The sequence below is a fragment of the Odocoileus virginianus genome, chromosome 3 (assembly GCF_023699985.2).
Source record: "Odocoileus virginianus isolate 20LAN1187 ecotype Illinois chromosome 3, Ovbor_1.2, whole genome shotgun sequence".
NCBI classification, from domain to species: domain Eukaryota; kingdom Metazoa; phylum Chordata; class Mammalia; order Artiodactyla; family Cervidae; genus Odocoileus; species Odocoileus virginianus.
Genome location: NC_069676.1, coordinates 14,188,239 through 14,200,961, shown reverse-complemented (window position 1 = coordinate 14,200,961; position 12,723 = coordinate 14,188,239).

Here is a 12,723-nt window from a genome sequence, read left to right as displayed (position 1 = left end):
ACATCAAAAAAACCTCAAAAGAGACCGCACCATACTCGATACACCAACACTACCCAACACACTCTCCAGCACTTGCAGACGATGGCAAACATACACACGTAAGTAGTCAGACGCATGTTAACAGACGGCTCAACGGTAGAGGATCCACTTGCCATTGTAGGAGATGCAAGAGACACGAATTTGATCCCGGGCTCCGGAAGATCCCCTGGAATAGGAAACGGCAACCCATTCCAGTATTCTTGCCGGAGAATCCCAGGGACAGGGAAGCTTGGCGGGCTACAGTCTATGAGGTCGCAAAGAGTCCAACAGGACTGAGTGACTGAGAACAGTTATACACAAACAGCTAGACGCACACACAGAAATCCAGAGGAAAGCCCAAGGAGATTTAAAAAATCACCTCCTCTGCCGTGCTCCAGGTTTTAATCCCTCGTCTCCCATCAGTTTCCCTGGACAGACTGCAAGCGCCTCTTGGATCTTTCAGACCTTTGCGTAGAGAGCAGATACGAGAGCTTCAGGGAAATCAAAGGCAGTAAGAAGTGAGGAGGGGCCTTCATCAAACTGGAGGCAACAAAGGCAGGGACCCAGGAGCCCAGAAACAGAGACACATGGTGAGTCGAGCAGAGTTAGAAATGGAGGCTTGATAAAAATATTATGTTAAAAATACAACAGGAAGGACTTCCTTGGTGGGTTAGTGGTTTAGAATCCGCCTGCCCATGCAAGAGACACAGGTTCGATCCCTAGTCCACAAAGATCCCACCTGTCTTGGAGCAGCTAAGCCTGTGAACCACAGCTACTGAACCTGTGCTCTGGAGCCCAGGAGCCCCAACTGCTGAAGCCTGCGTGCGCTGCAGTGAGAGAAGCTGCCACGATGAGAAGCCCATGTACTGCAACAAAGAGTAGCCCCCGCTAGCTGCAACCAGAGAAGAGCTTGCAGGCAGCAGTGAAGACGGAGCACAGCCAAAAATAAATGAATAAATAATTAAAAATACTTAGAAAAAATACAACAGGGATAACTATTTCTAGTGATGGCAGACTACCTTATTGCAGGATACTTAAAAAAAAAAAAGCTGGATAAAATCAGAAGGAAAAAAACACCCTCAGTTTGAAGGTGTTGTCAAAACAGAATTTGAGAGGTCAGAATCCTAGAAAGGTGAGTAGACATCATGCAGTGTTTTGTTTTGTTTTTCCCCCTCGCAAGCAGGTTGTTGATTTGAATGCAATTCTTCAGTGCAAAGCAGACCAGAGAGAAGCTGAGAAGCTGAATGTAGCTTCTGGCAATCTTCTGGGGCTGGAGAAATAGACCCTGGAAGTCAAGGATCACAAAGATGGGGTCACCAAAAACTTCATTCTAGGAGCAGGGAGCGACCAGAAACAGATCAACCTTCACCCAGACTAAAATCCAGCTTCAACTCAGCTTAATTTCTGATTAGACTGAAGTCACCTGCCTTTGGGAGCTTCCCAGATGGCGTAGTGGTAAAGAATCTGCTTGCCAGTGAAGGAGACGCAAGAGACATGGGTTTGGTCCCTGGGTCAGGAAGATCCCCTGGAGGAGGAAATGGCAACCCACTCCTGTAGTCTTACCTGGGAAATCCCACGGACAGAGGAGCCTGGCGGGCTACAGTCCGTTGGGTTGCAAAGGATCAGATACGACTGAGCGACTGACCATGCACACAACACCTGCCTTTACTTTCACTATCTGCCAGAAGCAAAAGTAAAACCTCTCTGGAAGGAAACAGCACCATGAAGAACCACCATCAACATCTACAGTTTTTTATAAACGATATCTGGCATTCAACCAAAAGTTGAGGCACATCAGAGAATAGGATCTCATAAGTAGAAGAAAAATAGACAATAGCAAAAAACCCACAGAAGATACAGATACTGCAAAGGAAAGCAAGGTAGAATATGACACAGGGATGGCTTGGTCTGGTGTAAAATGTCACGGGGAAGGGACATTTTCAGGAATCCCCTCCATGAACAGGATCAGGTATACCTACTTAGTAGGAAGTTATGATGTACAGCCATCCCTCTATATCTGCATGGGGTTGGTTCCAAGACCTGCCATGAATACCAAAATCCTCCAGTGTTCAATCCCCACAGTTGGCTCTCTGCCTCTGTGGATTCAACCAACCCCAGATCATAAACATAGCAGTCCACAGTTAAATATTGAGCTGTTGGGCTGATTGTGACGTGGTCAGGGAGGAGGAAGGCTGGGTTGATTTGCACGGTGGGGGCTAGTCATTGGAGGCACAGGGCCAAGTGACCTTGAATGTCTCAAGTTAATGTTGTAAATAGCCCTTTGGCCTGCCAAAGGGTGGTCTTCTGGTTCTAGGTGTTAAAAGATAATAGAAAGAGCTAGTGGAGAGTCTGGATGGAGGTGAAGGGTATGGAATGTGTTCCACCTTGATGGATGTAGCCACCATCTTGGTGGGGATAGCCTCCATGTTGGTGAGGGCATCTACGGTCTTGGTGAGGATCTCTGACATCTTAGTGAGGTCTTTTGCCATTTTATTGATGGTGACTGCCATCTTGTTGATGGTACCCACTCTTGACACAATGGTGCCCTGACTCCTAGAAAGGGCAGATTCCAGAGACATCTCCATGATAGCGTGTCCCATGAATCCATTAGTGAGCCCAGCAGAGATTGGCTGAAGCTGGAAGAACCAGCCAGCTGGCGTAGGGTTAGGTAAGCTGATGAGCATTGAGAAGGAGTGCCAACTGGAAGGCCATGTGTGTGGGTCACGCCAGCCCAAAGGCCAGGGATGAAGTAATAGCAACACAAGCTAACATTTAACAAGTGCTTATGTCGTGCCAGCCACCACTCCAAAGGTTTTACATCAATAATTCTTTTACTCGTCACAATCATCCTATGGTGGCATGATGCTATTGATGTTTCCAGCATTCCCGTTGTTCAGGTGAGGAAACTAAGACACAAAGAGGGTAAGTGACAAACATCTTAAACACAGCTTCTTCCCAAGTCATATCCATCCCCTAATTAAAGCTGAAAGCAGCATGTTGTCCTGGATTCCCCGTGGGCTTGAGCCACGTCTAGAGTCACCAAGTGGTCCCCAAGTCCTGTCTCCAGTCCTCTTCCATATGTATATGAGGGGATCCATATATGCCTCCCTCTTTAGCCTCCCTCCCACCCCCTCATCCCACCCCTCTAGGTCATCACAGAGCGCTGAACGGGGCTCCTTGTGCTATACAGCAGCTCTCCACTACCTGGCTATTTTACACCTGGTACTGACACATGCTGGGCTTCCTGGTGGCTCAGTCATAAAGAATCTGCCTGCCGATTTCGATTCCTGGGTCAGGAAGTGGCAATTCACTCCAATATTCTCGCCAAGGAAATCCCTTGGACAAGAGAAGTCAGGGGGCCACAGTCCACAGAGTCACAAAAGAGTCGGACACAACTTAGCAACTTAACAACAACAGCTGTGTATATGCCAACGCCACTCTCTGAATTTGTCCCAACTTCTCCTTCTCCCCCTGTGTCCACAAGCCTGTTCTCTATGTCTGTGTCTCTATTACTGCCCTGCAAATAGGTTCATCAGTACCATTTTCTAGAATCCATATATATATATATATATATGTGTTAATATGTTGCTGTTCAGTCAATAAGTCATGTCCACTCTCTGAGGCCCCATGCACTGCAGCACACCAGGCTCCCTGTCCTTTGCCAGCTCCCAGAACTTGCTCAGACTCATGTCCATTGAGTTGATGATGCCATCCAATCATCTCACCCTCTGTTGTCCCCTTCTCCTCCTGCCCTCAATCTTTCCCAGCATTGGGGTCTTTTCCAGTGAGTCAGCTCTTGGCATCAAGTGGCCAAAGTATTGGAGCTTTAGCTTCATAATCAGACCTTCCAGTGAAGGTCTGATTGACTGGTTTAGGATTGACTGGTTTGATTGCCTTAACTGGCTGCCTCAATATGTGATATTTGTTTTCCTCTTTCTGACTTACTTCATGCTGTATAACAGACTACTCCCTGCACGCTTGATGGAGATTGATACCCATGACTAGTCCCTCTTTCTAGATGTGACTCATAGAGTTTCTACAGATGCACACAAGTGGCATGAGTGGAGACTGCTCAGGATAGCCAGGCTGTGGGACAGGGACTAAATACGAGAGAATGGGCAAGGTGGACAGTGTTTCAGAGTGCCTACTGTATGCTGGGCACTGAGCCATGCTCTCACGTGCAAGATCCACAACAACCCTTCTATGGAGGAGCACAGACAAAGCCAGAGCAGTGAGGACGCTTGCCTACAGCCACGCAGACACTGGGGAGTGCGGCTCTGAACCCACACAGCCACCCTTCCCTCCACAGCAGTACTGAGTGCTGGCAGGTGTCTGGCCCTGTGTTGGGGCTTGGGGGGTGGGGTGGGGGCAGTGTTCCAGACCAGATACACTGATGTGTTTGTGGTTGATATTCCACTGGTGCTTCAAGGTCCGGTATAAAGCCTGCCTCTGCCGAAGTCCTCCCAGATGGACTCACTCACACCAGTGGACGGGGAGCTCAAAGGGGTTGGTAGTGGGGGAAGTGCTCCCTCGGCTGCCAGTGGCTGTCAGGCTTTTCCTTAGACCCGCGGGTGACCTGGCCAGTGGAAATCTCGGCGGAGCCTCTGCTCTCTGAGTGCGGCATTCGAGGCCTTTTCCGACGTGCCCCTAGCCTAACCCCACTAGCTCCATCCTCCCTGGCTCCACCGTTCCACTCTAAATCCAACCCCCTCCTGGCTGCTTCTGGGCCACCTTCCCAGACCCTGATGGCCGTGTTGGCACTGGGGAGGAAGCAGCAGGCATGGGTGTGCCCTTTCAGAAACCACATCCTTTCTACCCAACCTCACCCCACCCCAGGCAGCTGGGTGTGAAGGCTCCCCCTGGAGGGCCAAGGTGGGACCCGGGGCGCCTCCGCAAGTGGAGGGCTCCAACCAGGAGGGCTGCCTGGGTGGTGGGTCCTCCTTCTTTGATGACCTTGGAAGACTAGGATGAGGATGTCCTCAGGACTGGAGCTCGGACATCAGTCATCAGTGGGAGTTTGTTCTGAGAGTCAGACTCCCTCAACACCACTCTCCGGATTATGTTTCAGGGAGGTCCGAGACCTCTCTGGGGCTTCCAGGGTGGCTCAGTGGTAAAACAGTCCATCTGTAAATGCAGGAGTTGTGGGTTTGATCCCTGGGTCAGGAAGATCTTCTGCAGGAGGAAATGGCAACCCACTCCAGTATGCTTGACTGGAGAATTCTATGGACAGAGGAGCCTGGCAGGCTTGCAAAGAGGAGCCTGGTGGGTCCGTGGACTTGCAAAGAGTTGGACATGACTGGGCGACTAAGCACAGCACACACATAACCTCCCTTCTCACCCCACGTCTCTAGATTAAGAACAAAAGCATCTTTGACTGACTTTGCCTCAGGGAGCCTAATAATCCCATCTCCCAATTTATCCCCCGTTCCTTGTCCCCCGAGCAGACTTTGGCTACAAGGGGGCCATCCTTCTGTCTCGCTCTACTGCTGATCACGGACCCCAGTCCGCTGAGTTGACTTCTTAAAACCACAGATGCTTGCAGAGCAAAGACTCAAGTCAGACAGCCTCCCCAACCCACTCAGGAAGCGGGCTGACTAGAAGGTGGAGGGAAATTGAAGATGGCCTGTCTGTTGCCCCCGAGGCCCGCCTCCCACCGCCGGCCGCACAGCTGCTCAGCCCCTGCTCGTCCGTCTGTCCCGCGCTCCCCAGGGGTGGTCACTCACCAGATGGAGCCTGGTCCGCACTGCTTTGGGTGCCCCAGCTCGTGTCCTAGCTCCGCAGCCCCCACGACCCTTGGCTAGGGCTATGAGCTGCCCCGGGGGAGCATCTGTGGACCAGAGCCCGGGGTAAACCGCAGGGTGACCCAACTCTGCCCTGACTTCCTCTTCCTCAACTGCCTGCCTGCCTGCCTGGCGCCTCCACGCCCCTGCCGTGGGCCGAGGCACCGATGTCAGCGCAGCACGGGACAGCGTTTTAGAAGAGGGCGCTCCGCCGCCTCCACTCGGCAACACCCCGCCCCCGTGCGTGCAGGCATCTTGAGGAGGTGGGGTAGCAGACTGGGGATGTGGGGGGAGCCTCAGCACTCTCCCCACCCCTCACTTCCTGTGGAACCCACTGCCTCAGAGGTATAGAGGGCTGGGGCCTCACCCCAGCACATGTGTACACACACAGAGATGCACGGTGACACGCCGGTCATGTGTATCCACGGAGACACAGGCACTCATGCACACCCACAGCAACGGTTACATGGGGCCTACGGAGGCGCCTGGGTCCCCAGGGTGCACTGGTAGAGGGTTAACAACCGCCTCTCTTGACCACACACGCACACAGACACACACACTCAAAGCGGTGATGCACAGCATCTGTTGATTTTGTAGGGGCTTCCCTGGTGGCTCAGTGGTAAAGAATCCGCCTGCCAATGCAGGAGACAAGGGTTCGATCCCTGGGTTGGAAAGATACGCTGGAAGAGGGCATGGCAACCCACTCCAGTATTCTTGCTTGGGAAATCCCATGGACAGAGGAGCCTGGCGGGCTACAGGCCATGGAGTCGCAAAGAGTCGGACACGGCTGAGCATGCATGCATTCGTGTTGGGTAAATACTCCCATGGTGATGACTGATTTCAACCGCCAACCTGATGTCATTCCGTGTGGGGTAAGGAAAAGATGTTCAGGCTTGCCTCCAGCATGCCGCTAGAGCGGACACCCGGGCACTTGGAATCTTACAGAGATGTGCCCCCAAGTTTGCAGCTGTGTAGGTATCTGTCCCCCAGATGTGGGGGTGTGTGGACAGAGCAGTCTGCCTGCAGACACAGCTGGGTGCATGCAAGGTACACCCGGGCTCCTTGGCACTCAGAGACAGGTGGTGTATAGACACAGATGATATAATCATGGAGACTCAGGAAAACTCAAGCGGGGGGACATGTACCTCGAGGCTAAGGTTAGAAGGAGCCCATAACAGCACAGAGACAGGCAGAGCCCGCTGTCCCGGCTCACAAAAGCCTATTCTTTTTAAAACACATTAAAAAGTTATAATTTATTTATTTATGTTTGGCTATACTGGGTCTTTGCTGTGGTGCTGGGACCTTCTCTAGGCGAGGCGCGTGGGCTTCTCATTGTAGTGACTTCTCTTGTTGCGGAGCACAGGCTCTAGGGCGTGGAGGCTTCAGTAGTTGCAACCCACGGGCTCAATAGTTGTGGCATGCAGGTTTAGTTGCCCTGTGGCATGTGGGATATTCCCAGACCAGGGATGGAATGCATGTCCCCTGCATTGACAGGCAGATTCTTAACCACTGGACCACCAGGGAAACCCCATATTCTAAAATGTTTAGGAATTTCGAGAGCCGGTTGTTAAATGCAGCTATCATAAAAATTCGATGATATGAATTGACAAAAGTAATAACCACTTAAATCTGTCATCATGCACTTAATGCTCTTCAACTGCATGCTTAAAAATGGTTTCATTGGTACAGTTTGTGTCACGATGTTTTACCATAATAAAATAGAAAAGAAACTCATCACTTCTTAATTATTTTGGTCCATTTTTCTCTTACTCATGCTCTTGAGGTTATTTATGGCTACTGAAACTGCTCGATGGAAACAGTATATAAAGGCATTATACACTAGTCCATATCTATATATCTGTATGGAGCTATCTCTCTATTAAGGTATATATTTGTATACTGGACTACATCTTTGTAATTCTGTGTTTGGTGACATCACGTTGGTACTTTGAAATTGAGGGTATTTATACCATGCAAAGGGGCAAATCAACACTTTCCACCCAAGAGCTGGCTGTTGACTATTTACCAGCACACCACTGCACAGAGTATGCACATCTGCACGTGCGACATTGCATACATGAATGCAGCAGCCTACAGGGCCACACAGCTCACCAGACACACACAAGCCTGACAGGCCCCCGGACACCTGGAAACGTGAGCCTGCAGAGACTCACTCAGAGAGGAGTGTGCAAGGAGACACTAATACAGACCCTGCATTCACGCGCACATGGTTACACATGAGCAAGTGCCGTCACGACGGGACATGATGGATACACACTCAGTGAACACCCCTGGACTTACATGGGGCCATGCTGTGCTTAGTCGCTCAGTGGTGTCCAATTCTCTGCAACCCCGTGGCCCTCCAGGCTCCTCTGTCCATGGGGATTCTCCAGGCAAGAATACTAGAGTGGGTTGCCATGCCCTCCTCCAGGGGATCTTCCGAAACCAGGGATTGAGCCCAGGTTTCCCGCATTACAGGTGGATTCTTTACCACCCGAGCCACCGGGGAAGCCCAAGAATACTGGAGTAGGTAGCCTTTCCCTCGGAGAAGGCAATGGCACCCCACTCCAGTACTCTTGCCTGGGAAATCCCGTGGACGGAGGAGCCTGGTAGGCTGCAGTCCGTGGGGTCGCTAAGAGTCGGACATGACTGCGTGGCTTCACTTTCACTTTTCACTTTCATGCATTGGAGAAGGAAATGGCAACCCACTCCAGTGTTCTTGCCTGGAGAATCCCAGGGACGGGGGAGCCTGGTGGGCTGCCATCTATGGGGTTGCACAGAGTCAGACACGATTGAAGTGACTTAGCAGCAGCAGCAGCCTTTCCCTTATCCATGGGGATCTTCCCGACCCAGGAATCTAACTGGGGTCTCCTGCATTGCAGGCCAATTCTTTACCAGCTGAGCTACCAAGGAGGTCATGCAATGCCACACACACACACATCATGCACACACACAGGATGTAGGCACTGGGCACCCATGAGAACACACACGGAGACACAGACACACAGCCTATCCTGTGACATCTTCCCAAAAGCCACAAACACGCAGACCCAGGGGCCCTTCAGCACAAACCCTCATTGATCCAGAACTTCACTCTTGTCCTCAGGGACACACACGGGGCCAGCCATAGAAGACCACAACCACAAGAAACACGCGGGACACGAGCAGACAGGAAAGCACACAGATTCACGTGCACCACCCATCCATTCTGAAACTGGCCGGTTATTTGTTTAATGCAACACACATTGATTGAGCACCTACTGTATGCCGGGCACTTTTGTGGGTGTGGGATTACCATAAATAATACAGATGCAGTTCCCTGCTGGGGTGGGGGGAGGCTCACGGTTCAGTGGGGAATGCAAACTGTGAATCAGGAAACAGACCCGCGAGGTAACTTCAGATGGTGTTCATTGCTGTGACAGGAAGTAAACCTTGTTATGTGACAGAGACTGGATGGGGGTGGTGGCCGCTTCAGCTGAGGGTGGCATGGGGGAGGGGAGGTCAGGGAAGGCTCTCAGAGCTGAGACCTGACTGCCCAGTGGCCTGGCATGGAAATGAAGAGCTGTGGGGAAAGGGCATTCCCGGTGGCGGGAACTGCAGGGACAAAGGCTCAGAGGCAGGTCTGAGCTTTGGCATGTTTGAGGAGTAGGAGGCCGCCCAGGTGACTGGCGGGAGGCTGGCGGTGACAGAGGCTGTGAGGCTGCCGGAGTTTGGGGGAGTCTTGGGGGTCCAGGTTGTAGGTGCGATTGCAGGGCGGGTGGGGACAAGGTGACTCAGGATGGGGGAGTCCCAGAGAGCCCCAGAGACGGTCACAGGGCGGCGCTGGGAGGGAAAGTGGGTTCAGGATCCTACAACAGGGAGGGAGCGCTGCTCTCTGCCTCTGTCCATCTTTCTCTCATTTCATCTTTATCACAGTCTTTCCTCCTCGCTTTCTCTCAATGCCTCTCTGTTCCCAGGTGGCGCTAGTGGTAAAGAACCCGCCTGCCAATGCAGGAGATGTAAGACACACAGGTTCGATCCCTGGGTTGGGAAGATCCCCTGGAGGAGGGTATGTCAACCCACTCCAATATTCTTGCCTGGAGAATCTCATGAACAGAGGAGCCTGGCAGGCTACATGGTTCATGGGGTCACAAAGAATCAGACCAAAGCAACTTAGCACAGCACACATTCTCCTTTTTAGTCTTCCCTTCCCAGACTCTCCCTCCCTCCGGATTTAAACTTTCTCAAGCTTCTCCACTGACTCCACTGTCCCCTTCCTGCAGCCCCCCTCCCCTCCCACCGCCAGGTCCTGCTCTTCCCTCTTATGGCCAAAATGCTTGAGAGTGCCATTGGGACTTCTTAATCCGGGTTTCCTTTCAGCTGCACCCTGGTCTCCACCCACAGACCAATCACCTCCCTGCCGAGGTCCCCACCTACCTCCTGGAGGCTCAACCGTGTGCACCTGGCTCCCCTCTCGCCACCCAAAAAGCCCGCTCACCTCCACAAGGCTCCCCCAACCCCTGCCTGCACTATCATTTCCCACTTTCCTTGTTGGTGAAATATAACGTAAAATTCATCATTCTAACCATTTTTAAGTGACAGCTCAGTGGTATCAAGTTCCTTCCCACTGTTGCTCAACCATCCCCACCATCCATCACCAGAACTTTCTCATCTCCCCAAACTGAAACTCTGTCCCCAGGAAACACTGACTCCCCGTCCCCTCCCCCAGCCCCTGGCCCCACCATCTCCTTCCTGTCTCTGTGGATCTGACTCCTCTAGGGACCTCCTGAGAGTGGGATCACACAGGATTTTGTGTCTTATACTTTGGTGTCGTGTTTATTTCGCTGAGCGTCATGTCCTCAAGTTTCATCTTGTTGTAGCACATGCTGGAATTTCCTTCCTTTGAAGACTGAATAATATTCCACCATGTGGACGGATCACATTTTGTTTGTCCACTTATCTGCCGATGGACACTTGAATTGTTTCTACCTTTTGGTTATTGTGATGATGCTTCTGTGAACACAGGTGTACAAATATCAGTTTGACTTCCGATTTTCAATCCTTTTGGTATCTTCTGCTGGTGAGTTTTAAACCCAGACATGGGAAGAGATCCTGCTTTTAGTTTTGTTGTTTTTGTTTAGTTGCAAAGTCGTGTCCGACTCCTTTGCGACCCCTGGACTGTAGCCCATCAGACTCCTTCAGTCCCAGGCAAGAATACTGGAGTGGGTTTCCATTTCCTTCTCCAGGGGAATCTTCCCGACTCAGGGATCGAACCTGCATCTCCTGTATTGGCAGGCGTATTCTTTACTGCTAAGCTGCCTGGGAAGCTTTTATTAATAGCTTTCTGTTCAGTTCAGTTTGGTTGATCAGTCATGTCCCACTCTTTGTGACTCCATGGACTGCAGCACACCAGGCCTCCCTGTCCATCACCAACTCCCGGAACCTGCTCAAACTCATGTCCATTGAGTTGATGTTGCCGTCCAATTGTCTCATCCTCTGTCGTCCCCTTCTCCTCCTGCCTTCAATCTTTCCCAGTATCGGGGTCTTTTCCAATGAGTCAGCCCTTCACATCAGGTGGCCAAAGTATTGGAGTTTCAGCTTCAGCATCAGTCCTTCCAATGAATATTCAGGACTGATTTTCTTTAGGATTGACTGGTTGGATCTTCTTGCAGTCCAAGGAACTCTCAAGAGTCTTCTCCAACACCACAGTTCAAAAGCATCAGTTCTTTGGTGCTCAGTTTTCTTTATAGTCCAACTCTCACATCCATACATGACTATTGTTTACTAGACAGAGCTTTGTTGGTAAAGTAATGTCTCTGCTTTTTAATATGCTGTCTACGTTGGTCATAGCTTTTCCTCCAAGGAGCAAGCGTCTTTTAATTTCATGGCTGCAGTCACCATTTGCAGTGATTTTGGAGCCTCCCCAAAATAAAGTCTCTTGCTGTTTCCACTGTTTCCCCATCTATTTGCCATGAAGTGATGGGGCCAGATGCCATGATCTTAGTTTTCTGAATGATGAGTTTTAAGCCAACTTTTTCACTCTCCTCTTTCACTTTCATCAAGAGGCTCTTTAGTTCTTCTTCACTTTCTGCCATAAGGGTGGTGTCATCTGCGTATCTGAGGTTATTGATATTTCTCCCAGTAATCTTGATCCCAGCTTGTGCTTCATCCAGCCAGGCATTTTGCATGATATATTCTGCATATAAGTTAAATAAGCAGGGTGACAATATACAGCCTTGACGTACTTCTTTCCCTATTTGGAACCAGTCTGTTGTTCCATGTCCAGTTTTAACTGTTGCTTCTTGACTTGCATACAGATTTCTCAGGACACAGGTAAGGTGGTCTGGTATTCCCATCTCTTTATGAATTTTCCACAGTTTGTTGTGATCCACACTGTCAAAGGCTTTGGCATGGCAGAAGTAGATGTTTTTCTGGAATTCTCTTGATTTTATGATGATCCAACAGATATTGGCAATTTGATCTCTGGTTCCTCTGCCTTTTGTAAATCCAGCTTGAACATCTGGAAGTTCACGGTACACATATTGTTGAAGCCTGGCTTGGAGAATTTTGAGCATTACTTTACTAGCATGTGAGATGAGTACAGTTGTGTGGTAGTTTGAACATTCTTTGGTATTGCCTTTATTTGGGATTGGAATGAAAACTGACCTTTTCCAGTCCCATGGCCACTGCTGAGTTTTCCAAATTTGTAGGCATATCGAATGCAGCACTTTCACAGCATCATCTTTTAGGATTTGAAATAGCTCAACTGGAATTCCACCTCCACTAGCTTTGTTCATAGTGATGCTTCCTAAGGCCAACTTGACTTCACATTCCAGGATGTCTGGTTCTAGGTGAGTGATCACACCATCATGGTTATCTGGATCATGAAGATCTTTTTTTTGTGTAGTTCTTCTGTGTATTCTTGCTAACACTAGGACAGAAATGG